The following is an 11,455-nucleotide window of genomic DNA, read 5'->3' as shown; positions in this document are numbered from 1 at the left end:
GAGCAGGTTATTGCAAAGCTAAGCAAGTGCCACATGATAGCACTGTTGATGTTGTGGCGAACACTAGAGACCTGGCTCAAGAAAGGGCAGGACTGGGTGTTAAATATTCTTGGGTACAAGTGTTCAGAAAAGATAGGAAAGGAAGAAAAGGAGGAGGCGTAGCAGCATTGGTTAAGGAGAGTATTGAAGTGCTGAAGAAAGAGGATGTCCCAGAGGGTTCAAGGGCAGAATCAATTTGGCTAGAGCTAAGGAACAAAAAGGGTGCAATTACATTGCTCAGTGCAATCCATAGACCGCCAACTAGTGGGAAAGATGTAGAGGAATAAATCTGCAGGGAAATTACAGAGAGATGCAAACATTATAGTTATAATGGGGGACTTAATTACCCAAATGTAGACTGGGGCAGTGGTAGTATAAAGGGTGGAGAGGGGCAAGAGTTCCTAGACTGTGTTCAGGAGAATTTTCTACAGCAGTATGGTGTCCAGTCCAACAAGAAAAGATGCACTGTTGGACCTTATTCTTGGAAATGAGGTGGGTCAAGTAGATCAAGTGTCAGCAGGGGAACATTTAGGAGACAGTGATCATTATATCTTAAGGTTTAGGATGATGGTAGAAAAAGGACAATGTGCAATTCAGAGTAAGAATAATTAACTGGGGAGAGCCAAATTTAATTGGGCAAGAATGGAGCTGGACCGGATAGACTGGAACCAAAGGCTGGCAGGTAAAACTGTAGCTGAACAATGGGCTACCTTCAAGGAAGAAATGGTTTGGGCACAGTCAAGATATATTCCCTCAAAAGGGAAAGGCAGGGCAAACAAATCCAGGGCTCCCTGGATGATAAAGGAGATACAAATTAAGATAAAGAAACAGTGTGCTTATATCAGGTGTCAGGTAGAAAATATTACTGAGAACCAAGTGGAATACAGAAGGTTCAGAGGGGAAGTGAAGAAGCAAATAAGAGAAGCAAAGAGGGATCATGAGAAAAGACTGGCAGCCAACATAGAGAGGAATCACAAAGTCTTCTATCGGCACATAAATAGTAAGAGGGTGGTAAAAGGAGGAGGGCCGATTAGGCACCAAAAAGGGGATTTACACATGAAGGCATAGGGCATGGCTGAGGTGTTAAATGAATACTTTGCATCTGTCTTTACCAAGGAAGCAGATGCTACCGAGGCCACGGTGACAGGAGGAAGAAACTCTGTCACTAGAAGGGTTCAAAATTGATGAGGAGGAAGTGTTGGATAAACTGTCGGCACTTAAGGTTGACAAAGCACCGGGACCGGATGAAATGCATCCAAGGATTTTGACAGAAGTGAGCAGAAATTGCAGGGGCACTGACCATAATCTTTCAGTCTTCCCTAGGCTCAGGAGAGATGCCAGAGGACTGGAAAATTGCAAACATTATGGCCTTGTTCAAAAAAGGTTGTAAGGATAAGCCCAGAAATTACAGGCGAAGTTTAACTTCAGTGGCGGGGAAGCTTCTAGAGAAAATTATTCAGGATAGAATTAGTCACATGGAAAAACATGGGTTGATGAGGAAGAGCCAGCATGGATTTCTAAAGGAGAAATCGTGTTTAACTAACTTGCTAGAGTTTTTTTGAAGAGGTAACAGAGAGGGTTGATGAGGGTAATGCTGTTGAAGTGGTGTACATGGACTTTCAAAAGGCATTTGATACAGTACCACACAAAAGACTGACAAAGTGGGAGATGATTCATTTTGGTGGGAAGAACATGGAGACACAATATAAAATAAGGGGTCCAATTCTTAAGGGCATGCAGGAGCAGAGAAACCTGGGTGTATATGTGCATAGATCATTGAAGGCAGCAGGACAGGTAGAGAGAGCAGTTAATAAAGCATACAGTATCCTGGGCTTTATTAATAGGGGCACATGGTACAAGAGCAGGGAGGTTATGCTGAGCTTATGTAAGACACTAGTTAGACCCCAGCCGGAGTAGTGTGTACAATTCTGACCACCACACTATAAGAAGGACGTGATCGCTTTGGAGAGAGTGCAGGAGAGGTTTACAAGAACAGTCCCAGGGATGAGCAACTTCAGTTATGAAGTTTGGAGAAGTTAGGATTGCACACCTTGCAGAGGGGAAAGCTAAGAGGAGATATGATAGAGGTGTTCAAAATCATGAGCGGGCTGCGCAGAGTAGGTAGGGAGAAACTGTTCCTGCCTGTCAAGGGATTGAGAATGAGAGGGCACAGATTTAAAATGATTTGCAAAGGAAGCAAATTGTGATGCAAGAAAAAACTTTTTCACACAGCGAGTGCTTCGAGGCTGGAATGCACTGCCTGGGAGTGTGGTGGAGGCAGGGTCAATCGAGGCATTCAAGAGGGCAATAGATGATTATTTGAATACAAACAATGTGCAAGGGTATGGGGAAAAAAGCAGGAGAATGGCACATGATGCTCATTTGGAGAACAGGTGCAGACACGATGGGGCAAATGGCTTCCTTCTGCACAGTAACAATTCTGTGATGCTGCATGGAGTGAATCAAATTGGCTGAGGACTGGCATCCATGATGCTGGGGACCTCTGGAGGAGGCCGAGATGGGTCATCCATTCAGCATTTCTGGCTAAAGATTGGTGCAAATGCTTCAGCTTTATCTTTTGCACTGATGTGCTGGGCTCCTCCATCATTGAGAATGGGGATATTTATGGGGCCTCCTCCTCCAGCGAGTTGTTTAATTGTCCACTACCATTTATGACTGCAGGTGGCAGGACTGCAGAACTTGGATCTGATTTGCTGGTTGTGGAATTGCTTAGTTCTGTCCAACACATGCAGCTTATGCTGTTTTGCACGCAAGTAGTCCTGTGTGTAGCTTCACTAGGTTGACATCGCATTTTTAGTTATGCCTGGTGCTGCTCCTAAGCATGCCCACCTGAGCTCTTCATTGAATCAAGGTTGATCCCCTGACTTGCTGGTATTGGTAGAGTGGGGGACATGCCAGGCCATGGGGTTACAGATTGTGGTTAAGTAAGTACAATTCTGATGGCTCACAGTGCCTCATGGATGCCCTGTCTTGAGTTGCTAGATCTGTTCGAGATCTATCCTATTTAGCACAGCGGTAGTGCCACACAACACGATCAAGGGTATCCTCAATGTGAAGACGGCTCTTCGTCTGAAAAGAAATATAGACAGGTTAAATGAGCAGACAACAAGGTGGCAAATGGAGCTCAATGTGGGGAAGTGCGAGTTTATTAATTTTGGAAGCAAGAATAAAAAAAAGATTATTTTTGATGGGTGTGAAACTTCTAACTGATGTTCAGTGGGACTTGGGTGTACTTGCACAAAGAACACAAAGCTGGCATGCAGGTGCCGCAAGCAATTTGGAAAGCAAATGGCATGTTAACCTTTATTGCAAGGAAATTGGAGTACAAGTATAAATAAGTTTTACTACAAGGGAATGGGGCTTTGGTGAGACCACACCTGGAATATTGTGCACAATTTTGGTCTCCATATTTAGAGGAGATTACTTGCATTGGAGGCAATACAGTGAAGGTTCACTAGAATAGGTCCTGGGATGAGAGGGTTGTCATATGATGACAGGCTGAGTAAATTGCATCCACATTCTTTGGAGCTTAGAAGAATGAACGTTGATCTCATTCAAACATACACAATTCTGAAGGGTTGATACAGAGGTTGTTTTCCTTGGCCAGGGGATCTAGAACACGGGGACACAGTTTCAGGATAAGGTGCTGATCATTTTAGTACTGAGGTGAGGTGAAATTTCTTCACTCAAAAGATTTCTGAATCTTTGGAATTCTCTGCCCCAGATGGTTGTGGATATATAACCATTGAATATATTGATGGCAGAGATGAACAGGTATTTCACCTCTCAGTGAACCAAGCGACACGGGGAACAGGTTGAAGCCGAAGATCAGTCATTATCAGAATGACAGAGCAGGCTTAACAGGCCATACGGTCTACTCCTGCTCCTATTTCTTATTTTCTTAATTCTGTGGTGCAGCACGGGTGAGCAAAATGAGCTACAATGACATGTTTTCCCATTGGTCAAGTTTATGACTAGCATAAAAAAATCATTCATTTTGCACAAACTGGTAGATCACAACACTGCATCATTAGTTTTCTGCTTTCAATACTTTAGTTCTAACAACTTTCTCACAAGGATGGTTGGCATTGAGAGGTGTTGCTTAAACCCCAGATTCACAGAGCATTTACTAAACAAAAGTGGATCAAGTGGTAATTTCTGCTGCAGTAATAAGCATGCAAATCGTGTGACCATTCTTTGGTCATTTAAAAAACATGTAATAGCCATTTTAGATCTGACATTGATAATAAACGCAAGTAGAGAATACGAAAAGCAGAAATTCAAAAGCATTATGGGGTATTTCCACTATCCTGTGCTACCAGTGGAGAATCCTTGTTCATAAGATGCGCAGAACAGAAATAAGGCTACAATATTGCTGTTGAAATTTCATCAGTGAGTGCAGATCCCCACTGAGAGCACAGAATCAGCCTAACTATACTCACTGGGCACGTTGATCAGCAAATATACACAGTCGAGCCTCAAGTAAGAGGCAGGCATTTAAGAGCCTTCTTCCACTAAAGGCTAGATTTAGAGGAGATCAGGGTAAGAACACTCCTCTCCTAAGTATGCTATTAAATCACATCACTCTTGTTCCTTTGAACTAGCAAAGTGGAAGTGCATACGCAGACTGATTGCGATATTTTACAACCATTATTGAAGTACTGTGCATTTGTTAGTCTGATTAAGGCTTTATGAAAAACAAATCTGCCTCGCCATGGTCATCAATAGGAGCAATATATAGAAGCACTGTTAAGTAGTACCTAAAAATGGAAGCCAGCATCTGAAAGTGGAACACAGCAAACCTTACCCAGATATTTAAGAAAAGAAAGACATATGAATTGGGAAATTCAGGACCCTAATCAGGGAAAATTCTGAAAGCTAAATTATGGGATTCCATCAATTGGTATCTAAAAGAAAATAGAGGCCATAGGGATGTTACCATGGCCTTAGAAGTAGATGATCATACAATACAAATCTGCTGGAATTCTGACAAAGGAACTATGTTAGTGGATCAAAATCAATCACTTCATAAAATAGGGCCAAAAAAGGCTGGAAAAACTCAGCACGTCAGGCAGCATCTGTGGAGCAAAACAGAGTTAACGTTTCAAGTTAATGACCTTTCATCAATACACTGTTCTGATGAAAGGTCAGCAACCTGAAACGTTATCTGCTTCTCTCTACAGATGCTACCAGACGTGCTGAGTTTTTCCAGCTTTTTTTTGTTATTTCAAATTTCCAGCATCTGCAGTATTTTGCTTTTGTATTAGCATTTACCAACTTCATAGTTTATTTGAAGTTTTAGAAGGTACTTGATAAAGTTTAGCTGTGCTTTAAAAAAAAACTCATGGAATTAATAATAACTTAATTGGACGACTTGAAATCTGCTTTATAAGGAAAAGCATAGGAGAAACAGGAAGGATTTGTCAGGGAGGAAGGGTCAGTGTGAAACTGCAGAACAGGTCCTTGTTATGTTGACGCTTTTAACATGAAGTGATAATGTTAGGAAACTTCCAGCAATGTCACAAAATTTGTTGAGGAAACTAGGTTATGGGATTTGCATCGTTCAAAGGAATCTTGACAAGTCAAATAAATGGGCTAAGGAATAGCAGTTAGATTTTATGTAGATGTGTGTAAAACAACGCATAACTGGATCAGAAACATGAAAGATGTGTACATAATAAATGGGTGTTCAGCAGCGAAGGTGAAAAAAGGTTTCTTCTGTGCAAAAACAACTAATCAAAAGTACCAGTCAATGTGGCCCTGTTATCAACAAGATGTTAACAATGTTGCAAAACATCCCGAGGCACTTAACCAAAACCTAACCAAATACCTGGAACTATCGAGAACAAATCTGGTTTTAACTTTCTACCCTATCCTCAAACCAATAGATCTGTGAATACTCAGCAGGCTTTACCAGCATCTATGGAGACAATCAATGTTTTAGGTTAAATACCTTTCGCCCAAATTATTTACAGATCTGAAACATTAATTCTCTGGCTTTCTCCAAAGGTGCTGCTTGGCCTGCTGAGTATTTCCAACATTTTCTGGATCCATTTCAGATTTTCAGTGTCTACAGTATTTTGTTTTTGTTCCGCCAGATCAATTTGCAAGTGCTACATGGTATGACTTGCGTTAGGCAATCTCATGAGGTGCAGGAATTAAAGTGCTACTACTGACCTCAATGTCCCCAGGATCTGGCCTTCTCTCATTCTTTATGTACTTGGGTGCCCTTTTGCACATTTCATTAAAATAGCAAAGAAGGTATGTGGAATCAAATTACTCCACTGATCACCTGGAAGTGTTTAGCAAAGAAACACAGCAGCCAAGTCTGGCAGGCAGTTACTTATATGGTCAAGGATAGTGGATAGATTCTCACCAATGCAAAGGCCTATTAATATGGTATTGTTCAGCATATGTCACAACAATGTACAAAATTTAACAGAGATGGACACCATTGCAGAACAACTTCCATTTAGAGTTCACAGCAACCATGTATGCAATCTATTTACTCTCAATAGTAAAAGATTGTTTGGTACAAAAGCTCCTCAGGCAGCTTGTACCACACAAGAGAAAATATTTCCATTATTTCCTCAGCTTAAGCCATTCACTCCTTGTGAAGGTATAGTTCCACAAGTGTCAGATACTTTAGTGGCATACTCCCCTGTGGGTTCAAAACCCAGTCCTGGGCTGGAATATATAATCTGCACAGTAGCAAAGTGGTGGACTGTCAGAAGTGTCTGTTTTCAGATACAACACAACCCCACTTGTCCCAAAAAGAGCAAAGAGTCCTCCTGGTCTCCAGGCCAATAATCCTACCTCAACTAACATATTTAATAAAAACAAATCTTATTGTAATGTGTGGGGTTTTGCTGTGCACAAAATGGCTGACACATTTGCCTACATGATCAATTATGCACTTGGAAATATGATTGAATATTATTTCTGGGGGGGGGGGATTGCAGACACAAGCATCCTCTTAGCAAATATTGAAATCAATATTGTGCAAATTTATCAGGAGTTTCAATCAGCCTGCAGTACTTCTCAAAGTCAAATTTCACATGATATTGGGAGTTTGAACAGACTCCTCCCCTTCGAGCTAAAGTTGCACCACAAATTTACAGAGCCTACCTTTTTTTTAGGTGAGGGGAAAGAGTAAACGTTTTAAGGGTGAAAGGGATTAAAGAAGATCTCGAGAGGTTAATGTAATCACAAAATAGTTCCATTGGACATGCAGAACTGCAAAGATGAAAAGAAAGGGCTACCTCTGACAAGATGTTACGTATGTTAGATTGAACAGGGTGATGCTGGTGGTGATGGGGGGGGGGGTGGGGTAAAGGGGAAGGGGCTGTGTGCATTGGGGTTCCTCAGCTTTCCCTATTTCTCCACCATCGGTGGGGGCGCATGCGCCTCACGGGCCCCGCTGCCAGGTTTCCTTTCGCTCCGAGCCCCCTCCCCCTCTCTCCTCCTCCTCCTCCTCCTCATCGTCCACACCGCTTCTCGGCCCCAACACCGTCCATCTCACAAACAAGAAAGGCCTACAAATACCGGGCTAAAGTGGCTGCCGCTATCTTCCAGCGCTCGCTCTCACACACACTCAGGACCGCCGCCTGCCCACTGCTGGCGACCGGCATTTCAACAGCCGCTCGTCTCCGGCAGGTTAGAGCGGAAGGCCGCTGACGTCATTTCACAGGCATTCGCAGCAGACCAATCAGGCGGCGCGTTCGGACGGAGCGGAGGGACCCACCGGCCAATCCGACATCGCCCGTTCCCAGAGGCGTCCCGCCTACCGTTACCATCACAACGCTCAAAGCTGTAGCCACGCCCATCTGAAATCAGTCAAAGCCCAATGAAAACACAGTTCATTTAATGTAAATAAGATCATAAAAACAAAGGCATTGGGATGAGTGCAGGAAAATTATCATCTGAGGGAGGGAAAGGGGTTGGGAGGGGAGGGAAAGGGGTGGGGGGTGGTAAATAAAACTATAAGGAGAGTGAAGCAGGAATGGCCTCACCAGAACCCAGGGTTTGATTTGAGTGAGAAGGTCACTCCAGGACACTTGACAGAATCATTCAATCGTAGAATGATCACAGTGTAGATGTGGGCCATTCAGCTCATTGTGTTCATGCCAGCTCTCTGTAAGAGCAACTCACTTCCCATCCATTTCTCTGTAGCCCTGTATTTATTTTCTCTTTGGATAATTATTAGGGTTGCTAACTGTGATTAAATAAGTGTTCCTGGAGGTTTCATCACCCAACACGCTCCAGTCATTAGTCGGCCAACACATCCAACCTTGTGATGTACTGTGCCAACTGGAAAGCAAAAAAGACTCATAACCAATTTGGATGATGCTTGACTGTCAGTCAAACAACCTTTTCTCCCATTTTCAATATTTTTGTAACTTGAGTACTGCTGAAAATAGAGACTTTTTGTCAAAGCATTTTGTCTTGCATTCACCAGGACAATTCGCAAGAAAATACCAATGCCAGGGGAAACAGCATATTTAAACTGTATAAGAGAGTGCTGATTAGTTGGCAACTGCACTCTTTCTTTCATTTTTCAATTTGATCTATTTATGTTGCTATATTGCTTCAATAGATAACAGCACCACAAACAGTACCTGTTTGAAACATATCCGCACCATAAACTCACTTAAACGGAAGCAGGAGCAGTTTAGCAACGCAATTAACAACACCACCAAATACGTAACAAATCTCTCTGACCATGTGTAGTGGTATTGTCGCTGGACTAGTGATCCAGGGTAATGCTCTGGGGATCTGGGTTCAAATCCAGCCATGACAGATAGTTGAACTTGGATTCAATAAAAAATCTAGAATTAAAAGTCTAATGATGATCGTGAAACCATTGTTGTAAAAACCCATCTGGTTGTCCTTACCTAGTTTGGTCTACATGTGACTCCAGACCCAAAGCAATGTGGTTAAATGAACTCTAAAATGGCTGAGCAAGCTGCTACAAAGTCACAAAAAAAGAATGAACCCGGACAGATCACCTGCCATTGACCTAGGCACTGGAAACGGAAATAGTAATCTCAGCCCTGTTGACCATGAAAAGCCCTCCTTACTAACAACTGGGGGTTGGTGCCAGAATTGGGAGAGCTGTCTCACAGATGAGTCAAGCAACAGCCTGACATAGTCATCCTCATGGAATCATACCTTACAGACAATGTCCCAGACATCACCATCCTTGGGTATGTCCTGTCCCACTGGCAGGACAGATCCAGCAGAGGTGGTGGTACAATGGTATACCGTTGCCCTGGAAGCCCTCAACATGGACTCTGGACCCCATGAGGGCAAGGAAACCTCCTGCTGATTAGCAAGTACTGCCCTTGGCTGATGAGTTGGTGCACCTCCATGTTGAACACCACTTGGAGGAAGCACTGAGGGTGGCAAGGGTGCAGAATGTACTCTGGGTGGGGGGGACTTCATTGTTCACCACCAAGAATGGTTTGGTAGCACCACTACTGGCTGAGTCCTAACGGACATAGCTAGACTGGGTCTGCAGGTGGTGAGGGAATCAACAAAAGGGAAAAACTTACTTGACCTCATCCTCACCAACCTGTCTGCCACAGATACATCTGTCCATGACAGTATCAGCAGGAGTGACCACCGCACAGTCATTGTGGAGATGAAATCCTGGCTTCACATTGAGGATATCCTCCATCATGTTGTGTTGTGTGGCACTACCACAGTGCTAAATGGGATAGATTTCGGGGATATGGGCTTCCAGATACACATCGAAGGATTCGTTCACATTTGCGAAACCATACAGCACCTGCATATCAATAGCAATGCTGTGCTCATTTGACATTGTTAGCTTATTCATCAATACCCCACATAAGGAAGCCACAGATATTTGTGCTGCAGCACTATATCATGGCGATCTAGACCTGTCACCATTGTGTGAAGCATTATTCATTGAGCTTGTGAACTGGGCTACTCGTGCAGTTGAGTTCAGCTTTAATGACACCATGTATACCCAAATAGATGGTGTTACAATGGGATCCCTTCTAGGCCCAGCTCTCACAAACATCTTTGTTGGGTTCCATAAGAAATGTGCCTTCGATGAAATGACACCCAACCTCCTACCCCTTGCATATTTCCAATATGTGGATGATACGTCTCCTACATTTTAATCCATAGCTGCAGGTAATAATTTCCTAGCGTGTCTTAATGGAGTCCATCCTGCACTCAAATTCACCTTTGAGATGGAGCAGTCAAATGAACTCCCTTTCCTTGGCATACTAGTTGAGAAATCCGCCGGGGGTTCTCTACCACGGTCTACCGCAAACCTACCTTCACTGGTCAATATACGCGTTGGGGCTCTTACACTTCCACGCATTATAAGATTGGCCTTATCAGTGAACTTGTAAATAGGGCCTGAGCCATTTGCTCACCATGCAAGCTTGATGCTGAAATAGGCTGCATCATAATGGCTATCCTGATCAGATCATTTCACGCTGTATATTGTGCAAACTCATGAATGGGCCCAAGTGTCATGAAGCTATTAATGTATATAATATTATTGGAAAATATTTTTCTTTTAAAATAGAGGTTTAGCCTGTGGGTGTGTCTTAATTGGATTAAAACCAGCTAGTCTGGGTGCTTTGATGTGTTTTGAGATGTAAACAGAGAGGTAGAATGCATTTGCATTTTTTGAATAGGCCATTCAAGAAACTACTGCCGAGCTAGCAGATATCAAGCAATATGTTTATATTACTAATAAAATTGGTACTATAAAAGGGATTTTATTGTTAAAAGAGGTGAAGTTTAAAGACATTGGTGATACAATGAGAATTTATATTCAGTGAGTTATGCTAGGTATAACTTCAGCAGTTTTTGTGTGTGTAGAGCAGAGGCAATGTGAGATCAAAAGCAGCTGTAAGCCTCCAACTGTCCACAGGAACTAAAGTGAAAAGAGCCTCAGTTTGAATTTGTAAGGTAAAAATGCTTTGCCTGGTATGTGATTAAGTCCAAGAGTTGGTGTTGCCTTAATGGAGATTAGTTTGGGAATTTGTTAAAAGTTATGATCATAGTAATTTGTAGCCATGTATTTATGTATTTAACTTGTGTAAATTAATAAAAGGTTTCATTTAGCTTAATATAAAACCTCTCGATAACTGGTGGTCTGATTCCTGAATTTAGAGTTGCATCTCAAACATATCACTTAGAATTATAGGTTATGATAGTTTTTTTAGGATTTTCTAGGATTTTTAAATAACTCAGCTGTACCAACTGCATGGTCATAACACAAGGCCATCGCTTTTGGCCCTGAAAAGTGCCCGTGTACCTCAGATTACCCTGGAAGGGCAAGGTATCTCAAAAATGTGAGCAACAAGGGAAGCTAACTGTTTCATGCTGTTACTATGCAGTAGCAACA

The 11,455-nt window shown here is 42.5% G+C and overlaps 1 long non-coding RNA gene across 1 annotated transcript; it reads right to left on the bottom strand.

Annotated features, from left to right (window-relative positions):
- Positions 1–916: 916 nt before the first annotated feature.
- LOC144682191 (uncharacterized) lies at positions 917–7,726 on the bottom strand. The gene is made up of 2 exons (XR_013576963.1): positions 7,606–7,726; positions 917–3,129 (listed from the first exon to the last, which is right to left on the bottom strand). It is a non-coding gene; the product is annotated as an uncharacterized LOC144682191 (long non-coding RNA).
- Positions 7,727–11,455: the final 3,729 nt, after the last annotated feature.

This window comes from Cetorhinus maximus, chromosome 6, assembly GCF_964194155.1.
Source record: "Cetorhinus maximus chromosome 6, sCetMax3.hap1.1, whole genome shotgun sequence".
Lineage (NCBI taxonomy): Eukaryota > Metazoa > Chordata > Chondrichthyes > Lamniformes > Cetorhinidae > Cetorhinus > Cetorhinus maximus.
This window is presented reverse-complemented; position numbering and strand designations above follow the sequence as displayed.